Here is a 12,621-nt window from a genome sequence, read left to right on the forward strand (position 1 = left end):
TATGCACCACATTTTTATGCACGGTAATGTTGATGGGGGCTTTTGAAAGGGGTTATTTAAAACTCAACACTGCATGTGTTACATATTTCTCCTTCTGACACTGAGCACAGCACAATGAAACTGACATTAAAATTGGATCATTCCCTGTAAGAAATCTGGTTTATGAAATAAAAATAACAAATCAAAACGTTATCCTCATCTTACAGGGAAAATAAAATCATGCATGTGGCTGTCAAGTGTACATTGTCCTATATAAACTGACTGGAAAATGTGGCCAAGGCAAAGAGAGACAGAGCAGAAACAAAACATGAAATATTACCAAAGTGTGTTCACATTGCCCATATAGTATGTTACATACAGCCATTCCAAAAGGTTTATCTCATGTCAGATGTAGTTCACAAGGGCATCACCCATGTGGCAAACTCAAGTACTTCATCTGATTTATTTTCACAAGAAAGACATCAGTAATCTAGACTGACTGAACATTAAAGTGTGTCTGATTGGTCCTCTGATATATTGGACTTGACCCACAGCCATAGTCAGATAGTATATGAAAGTGTTTGTGTGGCTGTGTGGTCATTTGCACTTTTTAAAAAAAATCTCTACGAACATCTGTTTTGAGGCACAGTCACGTTGTTCTCTGCGTGAATAAAACAACTAATATATTTTCCTGGAAAATGCTTTGAAACTGCTGCCGCTGACAATATCAGTCAAAAAGCTGAGGCTGTTTGAAGACTGAAAGGTTTTCCTTGAAGAAAGAGACTCTGACATCATCCAAAGAGGAAGGAACAAAACCTTGATCTTTGGAAGTAAATGTGAAAAAAAAAAAAAAAAAATCGGCAACAACCTGAGGCCTCACTCTTTTCCTGGTGTAATTTTTGCAACAGAGGTTATGATCAATGTTAGCATACCCTGCATGTAGAAGTTGATGCGAAGCTTTTGAAAAGAGATATGTGCGTATACCACTGATGAGAAACTTCACTTCCAACATAAACAGCAAAAAAAGAAGCCGAGTTATTTATATGAAGATGAATTAGCTGATGGAAATTCTACAGGCGTGTGTGGGTGAGTTTTTGGTACAGATGTGCACGCATGTGGTGGATCCTGTGTGTGTGCATTTGTGCGCATGTGCATCCTGCAATAGAGAGCTTATGGGAAACTCGGAGGCATCGACATAACTTTATCATCTATCAGGAGAGTAGACGGCAATGTTCTCACTGCTGTTCCTTTGAATCCACACACTGTGACCTAATAACATCAACCCTCTGGGGGAGAATCAAGGCCTTGCTCTGATCCCGTCCATTAATTTGGCATGGAGGGAGGCAACTGCACTGTGGAGGATTTATTACAAAAATATGTCTAAAGCGCAAGCTGTTGTTGTTTTGTAATTTAAATATTCTCATCCATTCTTCCTATATCCCACTCCCTCTTTATTTGTTTGCTTTGAGATGTTTGTAGAACGTAACTATTGTCTATGACTACAGTAAGTGTAAATCTTTTTTTTTTTTGCCTGAAGGGAAGGAATTCATTTATAAATATATATTTAAAAACCATACATTCAGCCACATGTTGAGCCAATATGATTGTAAGTTTGATAAACAAAAATAGATTTTGGATGAAGCTTCATTAAACAGCTTTGCCTTTGTTTACATTCTCACCATCACTATCTTTAGAATACAGATGGGCCTGCGCATCCCACACAATTACACATGTACAGTACACACATTGTTATGGCACTAATGGAGACACAAGCAATGGTTTCAATTTACTTTTAATTTAATTGCTGCAGGAAGTAAAATTTGTATAAACAAGGAAAACAGAAAATAAACAACAATACCTGTTCCTCCTGCAAATAAATAACATACAGTGCGTTGCCTCTAGCTTCATTCTAACCTGAATCCCACCTCTCTCTCTCTCTCTCTCTGGTTACACACAGTAGTTTCCTGCCTTCAGTCTGCAGCAGCTCAGAGGAGAAGCAGAAAAAAATTTGGGTCCAGGCCAGGACAGAACAAAATAGTGACCCCAAAAGTCAGAGCACAAGGGACTGGTGATTATTTTCTCTTCAGACGCCCTTGAATGTAAAATTTGAGGTTATTCAGTAAATTCAGGGCTCTGACAAATTTCAAAGGCCAGGAGGTGAAATAAATCCCCCGACACAGCTATTGTGTGTCTGAGAATCTATACATTCAGTCAGAAAAAGGAATGAAACCAGGCAAAAAGAAAATCAGTATCAAGTATGTGTGTGTATATTCAGGGGGTGACCTTAGTTACTTGTTTTTGGTATCAGAGACTTTGCCACCCAAAACAGGACGTCTGTTCCACTCCAACTCTGACATTTTACATTTCTGCTTCATGCTCCTTCTATTCTATACAGAACCAAAAGGTGCTGGTGGCTCATGTCCTTCCCTGTGGATGCCCTGTCTGAGAGGGGTGAAGGGTGAACAAAAATAGACCTGAGTGTGTTTGGGGCCACCTCTCTGACGACGGCACACACACTACTGCCTACTCCAGCTTGGCCTTTTACCCAATTACAATCTCACTCTTGTGCGACTGACTCACTGTGTTGTTGAGTGCACGCCATCCATGCGAGCTGACGTAAATAGTAAGACTGGTTTGCACACCAACAGAACGTCTGAGTGTTTACTCCTACGTTTCATATACGAGTGTTTATATATACACATGAGGTTTAGCTCATATGGAACAAATCCAGGCTTGAAAGATGTTGTCAAAAGAGGAGGCCTATGTAGACGTTCAGAAATGTTAACTGGGCTGCTCTTTTCTTTGTTGAAATCATGGCAGAGTTGTGACCTCATTCTAGGAGAGAGGAAGTCACTGGTTCAGTCGCTATAATGTTTTTTAATATCATCCACAACAAAATATCTTACAGCTAAATGCCCATTGCATATTCCTCAGATTAAATCGACCTCCTGGAAATGCTTGAAAAAATTCTTCAACAATCACCATGTTCGAGTCAAATTAAAGTTCCATTTGATAAGGATGATGAGAAGGTGTTTCCACCATAGGGGGAAGTTGCTTTGTTACCCGTAGGTTTCTGAAAAGCAGTTTTGAAGCTGAGAGTGGACTGCCATCGCCATCATAGCAGTGCCATAATCCAACAACTCCAAAATGCTCTCATTGACAAGATGTGACCTGCACATTCACCACGCTATGAGATAATAACAGAACGTTATGAGAGTTTTCGAGGCAAATGCAGAGACTGCTTGCTGAAAAACTGCCCCCGACAGGAACGTGTATCAGCGGTTTTACATTAATTTACCTCGAAAACAACTCTGTCTCGTAACGTTCCATTATTATCTCATAGCGTGGGGAATGTGCAGGTCACAACTTGTCCACAAGAGCCTTTTGGAGTTGTTGGATTGTGTATTTGAATGAGGGAAACCAAGAAATCCCATTATCCTCCGTAGCGTAGCTCTGAGCAGCTCGCGGCTCTGCTCCGCCATTCCAAAAACAGCTTGCACCGACAATTTAAGGTAACAAACCTACTTCTAAAACTATAGGGATTATGGCAATGGGCCAATTTGCCAAAATGTTGAACTATCCCTTTAAGGGGTCTTTCCACTGCAGGAAATTTGGGGTCATTTTACAGGGCTGGAGCCATTGGTGCTTGTCTCCACTGCGAGTAGGAACCATCCTTGAAGGGCCATCTCCCGGAATTTTTACGGGGGCCAAACGAGTCCCTGCCACAGGGTAGGTACTCAGATCAGCCCCGAAAAACTCCCAGGTGGGGCTACTCTGAGCTGACTGGTCATCCTCAATGTGGGATGTTATGCCAAGAAAAAGCCCTGAATCAGGCAGCATTTTAAAAACCCAGCATTATGAAATGGTAGTTAAGGATAAGTGGACAGACAACTACGCGATCGCGCGATTATGCGAAGATTTTATTATTAGAGAGCATCTATACTGCTGGAAAAACAACAACAGCATTGTGTGATGATCTAAACTGTTGCACGTTGGCAACTCATGGCAGCTGAGAGGGCCAAGTGAGAGGACGGTTCCTGTTAAGTTCCTACCCCCCTCTCTTTACAAGGACCTCCTGCTGAGGAAGCACGGTTTTACACGGCGAGGGCCCGGTCTTGCTCAACGGGGTTGTCACTGAGCTGAGCTTCACCAGAGTTCAACACTGGTGGCGGTCTTGGGCCAGGTCTACTGTGGCACTCATGTCGATCCCCAGATGTTGTAAGTCTTCCCTGATGACATCTAGCCATCTGGTTTGTGGTTGCCTGCGGCCTTTTTTGGGTCAAATGAGAAGATGGCACATGTGCTGGGGTGTTTTCCGGAGGTCAGAGAACATGGCCGAGCCATCGGATGTGGCACTGGGTGGCAAGTCGAGACGCGGGAGACTAGTGGGTGTGTTGCCTAAGGTCAGTGTTGGTGACTTGGAGGTGCCATCTGATGTTCTCAATGGTAGGCTACTGAGAGTTACGTATTATGAAAAATGTTCTCCTCATGAAATTAAAGGCTTTCATAACAGACTGTAAACTGTCCATTTCTATTGCACAGTTGGAAGTTTTAATATAGAAGTCTAAAGTCTAAAGTTTTTGACTCCTCTGACTTGATCATTCAACCCTGCAGGTTGGTTTCCTGAATCCTGACATGTCTAAGATAAGCTTCCTGGCTACTGGTAGTAGACCTGTGTGACCTGAAAGACATGTGAATGTGAATGGCATAAAGTATGGTATGGACTGCTTAGTTGAAAAGTGTCTGTATTTATACCCAAATATGGATGTTTTAGGTAAAGCAACTGCATTAACCTTCAAACCTTCAAAATATCACTTTTAGAAAACGTGTGGTGTTGACACAGACACAGCACTTGTGTTTTTCCCTTCAAGGCAGAGACAAAAACAATCCACTAAGAGACTGAAGTTATCCTCATTTGGTCTTAATACATCTGTTCAACAGATGAGACAGTCGTATTTCAGCAGCACACAAGTTACTGAACACCCACAGGCCTCATGACTCTCTTAGAGAGCTCTGTGATGAGTTGTTTTAATTCACTGACTGAGCTGTTTGCCAGAAATTTGAATATAGGATTTGATTTTAAATGCCACAGTTCTGTACCTCAGCGGCCCGTGAGATTGAACTGTAAGCTGGACCGGTGACATTTCAGTCTACGAAGTTGCCGACCGGTCGCGTCAGGACAGCAGCACTTTTCCTCTGGCTGCACAAGATGTGGTTTCTGTATTGACTACTAATCTGCACTCAGACGTGCTTCCCAATACAGAACAAAAATGCACAACAGTGTGTGTCTTCTGTGAAATTGTGGACATGCTGGTGAGAGGATGACGAGACACAGGCTGGTCAAAGGGAATGAAAAAACAGCCACCGTGCCCCCAGTGACCCTGCTTTCCGTCAAGGATGACCCAGAGATCCGGTTCACAGAGGAAACTGCTCTGTATTCACACTCAACATTGTCCTCAGAGGAGAAAAAGCAACAACCACACAGCCGCACTGTGAAGGAATTTCATCATGTCCTTTAGCGGGAAAAATAGATGGGATAATAAGACTATGAAGCCCTGACAAAAGGAAATGTTGTTTCCATTTCACCTCTTGGTTCAGTGTAAGAAGCACACACAGGTTGTTTTGTTACATGCATGGTTATTGTAGTTATATAAAACTAAAATTAGCAATGAAAAAATAATTTTGTTGAAATAAAAATGAAATGAAAATAAAAATGACCATTTAAAAATAACAAACAAACAAATCAGAACAGCAGTGAACATTGCAAAACTAACTAAAAAGAAATTGAATTGCAGATTAAATCTGAGTTTAGTAAATTCTTTTTTGTTTGTTTGTTTTTATTGTGTGTACCAGGTAGATAAGAGTAAATGTATCATGATGAGGACTGATAGGAACATTTGTGTAATGCAACTAAAAGGGAAAAATCCCACAGATTTGAAAGTTAATCTTTGGAGCTCTTACAGAGAAGCTTCTACAAATCAAGGCTTAACTGATACCTGAAAAACTAGTCGATTCCTCAAAATACAAACTAAACTAAAACTGCTTAATCACAAATAAAACTAAACCAAAATAAAAAAGCAAACTGAAAAACTAAATAGAAATAAAAAATAATGAAAAGTTTGAAACTATAATAACCTTGGTTACACGTCACACCTCTAGCATGGTACCTGGAAGGTAAACCAGCAGAACCAGCATAATGAGAAGTCTTCTTAGAAGCAATACTGTACGTTGAACTGCTCTGAAGAGAGCTCTGTGAGACTGTAGGCCTACTTGAGCTTTGAATTTAAATGCTAAAGTCACCATGTTAACATATTCACTGCAGGAGCCAAAATATGTTTTTGCTTTTGTTTATATTTGTATGGGTTCCACTTTTTTCAGTATTGCGTTGACAGTATTGCGTCATTGAGTTGATGGTTAGAGCTGTGTGGTTTTCTCTTCTTGGTGGTGGCAGGAGTGTGGACAAAGGGAGTGGAGCAAGTAGAGCTCTGATAGTTTTTTGTTGATCATCACCTCTTTCTTACTCGATCACACCATTTCGATTTTTTTTTCCCAATGGCTGCTTATTGGTCTTTTTGTTTCAATAAACGAACTGAGACTGAACATGGACTTCATTATGGACTTTGCCTGGACACGTGACACAGATGAGCTCACTAACTCTCTCAGTGGCATTATTGTTGAAACATAGTCACTATATTCGCAATACTGTAACATTTCTAACAAGTTCAAGTGAATACAAGTGATTTGGCATGCTAACATACTAGTTAACAAAATGGGCCTATTACACAGATTACATTTTAACTGATTCTAAGCATTATTAATTTGTCAACAAGTCTGGTTTGATCCAGGTAGTGTCAGGGTTAGTTATTAAATCTGCGGGTTCAGTAAAACAATCACTAGGCCAACCTGCAATTTATGTGAACACTTTCTCTCCCTTCTTGTCTGCTAACAGAGATGACAACTCAAGGAAAAGCCAGAGTCAGTCAGCAAACAAGAGGTAACAATTTTTTTTTCTGTTTCTACACCAATTTTTATTAAGTGTGAGAGTGGATCGGATTGAAACAGTGAAGTTGAAGGACTCAGCTCTCTGTGTCACGAACAAGATTGGTAATTTGCCAGATGACCACACTCTAATCCTCTGAGCCGTCTCAGGCAGGCACAACATGACCTCAGGCCAGCAGCTTTAGCGTTATTGCTTTGTCTCACGCCACAGGGTCTGGCTACCAAAAAAAAAAAAGAATATGTGTGATCACCGATCAAGTTGTTCTAGTGTCCAATCACTTCAGATCTGCAGCAGCTGGATCACCAGACATTTCAGTGACTGGCTACCATGGGGACTTTGAAAACTTTTCTTTCTGCTCTGTCTCACCACCACACTGATCCTTGCCAAAGTTATTCCTGCAGAATGTAGCCTGTGAGCCACGACTGCCATTTGGCCCCCGTGACATTATGTGCCTGTAGATTCCCAAAAAGAATGGTAATGAAAAACTGATGAGACGAGCGTCGTGCCAAATGGTGAGCTGCTCTTTGGGACCGTGCGAAGACTTCTGGTGGGAGAGCTCATAAAGTAGAAAGACAGCACGAGAAAAACAATCTCTAATGAATTCTTGATTACTAAGTGGTCAGTCAGGGTACTTTTAAAATAATGGATAATTACCACAAGAAACATTTTTTCTCTGACCTTATCTCTTTATGTGACTGCTTTTATTCCTGTTTTAAAAACGTTTCCTAAGGGCACATTAAAGTAACTACAAATAACTTTTATTCTGTGTTGATTTTGGCGACTCCTGTGGACAAAAGCAGTAGGTTTCAGTATTAGCCATGACGAAAATATTTGAGCTCGGTTTTTACTGGCTAGCCCAGGGGTGCCAAACATGTGGCCCACGGGCCGAAACCGGCCTGCCAGAGGGTCCAGTCGGCCTGCAGGACGAATTTACCAGATGTACAAATTACACAGAAGACAGAAGAGGCAATATGTTGTTGAAATTGCATGTATTTTTCTCAAGAAATCTCAGATTGGTCATAATATGTTTTTTAAAGGGCGATTCCACCAAAAGAGTGCCATTTCTGTCCCCAGCATATTAAGGGCCGGATTTACTAAAGGTTTGCGTGTATTAAAACGTGTGCAAACGTGATTGCACGCACAAACACATGTGGAACCTGATCTACTAACCGGACGCACCGAGGATTGCGTCCCTCACACGGGCAGAATAGCACATGTGATCCATTTAGCGTGTTTGCCTTGATGCATATTTAAATATGGGCGTTTCAGCCAGAACGTGCTAAATACTGGGAGGAGTAGATGCAAATCGATTTATTTAGCACGTGCAATGTGATTTACCAAACCAGGAAGAGATTGCGGTGGCTGTTTTTGCGTCTTTATTCACCACGTCTGAAAACCATGTACTAACTGATACAACTTTGCCAAAACGTATGCGTTTATTGATTTGATACCTGTCAGAGCCCCGTGATCTTACATCTCTGCATTTCCTCACGTCTGGGTAATTCTGTAACAGTTTTTCAGCCGTGTTAAAAGTCTTTTACGCGCCGTTACGCACGGGGCACGTCTGTCCTGCAGTGCGCTCCTCTCCTCTCCTCTCACCTGGCTGCTCAGCTCCGACTCTCGGTCCCGGTCCCGAACTGAGACACGTCACCGCTGCCTTCACCCGTCTTTGATCCCTCTGGTCAGTGGTCAGAGCGTTTAGATCCGTGTGTCCCACCTGAGCTCTCTATTAATCCACTCGATCATGGGCGGCACACACACACATATTACAGGTGTGTGATTGTCGCTGCAGCTGCTGCCTGTTCGTCACTATATGACGAGTTGGGCACTGTAGCGATTTGTGTTTATTTATCTAAACAGAGCGCGAGAGAGATGAACACACATGCTGTCATTGTATGCATCGGATCAAATGTCATTCTGTCCCTTCGTCCGTCCAGCTCTCTGTCCACTCTCTCCATGGCGGAAACGATTACACGCGCAAAACCCTCATTTACATATTGCGGTTTGCACGTGTTTTCATTTAGCGGGTTACTCTTAGTAGATCACCTGTTTTGCGTGCACTAACCAAACTCGCAATATTATAGCGGGCGCAAACAATATAGCGTCCGCTATGTGAGATCTTAGTAAATCCGGCCCTAATGTATAAAAACATGTAATAATATAATATAAATTGCATTTAATTAATAAACAAAGCACCATACACATGAATCACTGTAGAAATTAAAGATATATATTTTTTAATTACTATAAAAAGGCTTTCAAAGCACTGAAACATAGCCTTTGTTGCATGTCCCCAGAGCCAAACACTATAGTTTACCACAATGCATAATGACTAAAATCCTTCTAAAATCTCATTTTTTTTGCATATTAGTGTGACTTTATATTATATCTACACTTATATAACATTTTTTAAAACCTAATTATATTTTGGTTAAAATTCACATTTTAGTCCCGTCCCCAGGTTTTCACTCAGTGCTGTTACCCGAACACATTCTACACTCTAAAAGTTTTCGAACATTCCACCAGTGACATGTTCTGCAGGAAGTGACATCATTTAGGTCTTTTGAAAGTCATGGGAAGACCAACATTAAATTCTGTAATTTATTTTTCCTGAAATAGGCTATATGCCCAGCTGGCTAAAAACCAGGAAGTAGTGGTACTTCCTGGTTGGTACTTTCTGAATTTCAGCCAGCCAGGTGTGTCTGATTATTGTTTTGAGGTCAGACACACCGGGATTAATCAGTTTGGCCAATCATGTACAACAGGAAATAAAGGAGCTGGCTGAAATTCAGGCAGTACCAACCAGGAAGTACCACTACTTCCTGGATTTTAGCCAGCTGGGCATATAGCCTAATAGATATAAATATATTGTAGCTATGTCAGGGTCCGTCACTCTTAAAACTCATTCCTGTTACCTAAATTATCTCTAGACAGTGTTTGTTGATATCAAAAGTAAAATATTCAGTTAAATCCTAAGAATGTGCTCTGTGTGCTCAAGCTATTAGTATAGATGCTATTTGGCTAGATTTCACACAATTGCTGATTTTATGCTAAAAACTCATTGCTGTTACCCTCATTGCTGTTACTTTTTCTTCAAAAATGCAATGATAAAAGCAGTAATAAATTAAAGTAGCCTGAGATTGACCAGTACTCATTTTGAATGAGTAAATGTGTATATTAAAAAATTCTATACTGAAATGGAATGAAAAATGAAGTTTAATTTTTAAGAGTTACAATGAGCAAATGGCACTCTTTTGGCGGAATGACCCTAAAAGGATAGTTCATTAATGTAAACATCTTAATAATGCACTTCTTTGCAAAACAAAGAGAAACGTTTAGAGTTCTTATTATTTATGGGGAATTATGCTATTATTTTACCAGTCCGGCCCACTTGAGATCAAATTGCACCTAATGTGGGCCCTGAACTAAAATGAGTTTGACACCTCTGGGCTATCTTAACAACAACTCAATGCTAATTTACAGCCTCGTCAGGTGCACCGTCTCTTCAGATCTGAGTGCCGTAAATCGTTTTGTCCAGTGGACCGACCCAACCGCTGCCTCCTGAAATAGCTTATCTTCTCACCAATGGCCTCATTTGCTGTTGTAGGTCATACAGAGACATCAGCAGAAACAAGAAACTTTTGCATATCCAGTTAAAAGTTCTTTGTAGTTGCTTTAAACAGACCCATAACCTCTGAATAACAACTTTACATGAAACCCGGGATTCAGTGAGATCCACTCTGCTCATTCTGAACCACCAGAATGTTTATTAGGTGTTGATATATCTGTGTGACAAGTGCAAAGCAAATAGTTTACATTCTTTGCTCTCTCATGGCTACTGATATACGGTCAGTGACTGTACACCTTAGATATCAAGTGTCTGTGAGTGGCTTAAGGGCCGCGAAACGCTCGGCCTCTCCAGCTTGCTTATACTGTTAAATGAAATCTTAAGTGTTCGTCAAAGATCTGTCAGAGTCGTGATCAGACAGTGCCATAAATCCATGTTGTGCATGCTGCTTTACCCTGTGCTGGAATAATGATAAACGGAATGGATTTGAAGCACTTACATTTGAGCAAGAAGCCAGAGGAGCGATGTTATCACCTTATTCTGCCTTTTTTTTAATCCATGTGTGGTATAATCTGACATAAAAAATGATGGAGAGTCTCCTTGCATCTTCCAAACTCCAACAAATGTATGAACAATTAAGTTTAGTCTTTCTGTGACTTATGTCTCCAGATTTGCTTTGCACATTAAACATACAAAATCAGGTTTTTGTTCTAGCAAAAAGCCCTTATGATTTTATTCTGGCATGTGTGTCTGGCATCTGTAATCCTGATTCCATGCAGATGCCGAGCAGTGAGCATTACAAGGTGAGCTGCTGCATGAGGTCACTGCCTGTTTGTGATGCATCTGTCTCTGCACCAACCAGCACCATAGTGTTGACTGAAGGGGTCAAGACTGGACTCTGAGCTCTGCTGTCCTTCTCTCTCTTCTCGCTGTGGATTTCTTTCAGGGTCTTGCAGGCGATGTCACAAGGCTGTCTGCTGATAAGAGATTTATTTTTCCAAAGGGGGGTGGGTGGGTGGTGGTGTAGGTGGGGTTTGGTTTGTCCCTTTAGCTCGTATCTGGTCAAACCTCTGCTCAGTATCACAGGTTTGATATATAATGTTGGTTTAACCTCAGAGTGTTGACCCAAGTGTCATGGTGCACATTATATATGATGGTAATGAAGATTTATGTAACACAGATAGGCATGCTATAGATACGTTAAAGCAAAAAACACACACAACCTGAACTGAGAACCTTAACACATGGATGCACAATCAGTCAATACTCTGCCCACTGTGACCGCTTTACATCCAGGCAGAGTCAAAGTCATTGATTCAGCAGCTCAGAAATTCTGGCTAATTGCTTAAACTAACACACTATGATGCCTGGTGGTCAGTGCCGTCAAAAAGAGCATGTCAAATTTCGCCTATGCGATCACTTTGGGGGTAACACTTTATTTGACGCTTATCTCTATAACGCATTATAACTATACTTATAATGAGTTATAATGCAGTTATGGCACTGTATAACTATAAACACTCATAGATGATCACAATGCTTTTTAACAATAATCATAACACACTATAAAACATTTTATAATGGCTTATAAAATCAGGTTATAATATATTATAATTGTTAATAACTCGCTGACAATGCCCACATTGATAATACATTATAGTTATAATGTGTTATAATTTGCTTATTATCATAACTCATAACTATCATTATAAAGACTCATAAATTATCATAAGACTTTATAACACTAAGCATAATACATTATAGAGCATTGTAACTCTATTATAATACTTGACCTTATAAGCCATTATAAAATGCTATATGATGTGTCATGCTCATTGTTATAAAGCCTTATGCTAATTTATGAGTGTTTATAATGGTAGTTATACACATTTATAAGCCAGTTATAACACATTATAACTATATTTATAATGCATTATCGATGTGGGCATTGTCAGCTAGTTACTAACAATTATAACGTATTATAATACCTGACCTTATAAGTTATTATAAAATGCTTTATAGTGTTATGATTATTGTTTTGTATTACAAATCACTGCGATCTCCTAAAAAACAC

The sequence above is a fragment of the Trachurus japonicus genome, chromosome 6, assembly GCF_045865225.1.
Source record: "Trachurus japonicus isolate A0001 chromosome 6, Traja_1.0".
NCBI classification, from domain to species: Eukaryota; Metazoa; Chordata; class Actinopteri; order Carangiformes; family Carangidae; genus Trachurus; species Trachurus japonicus.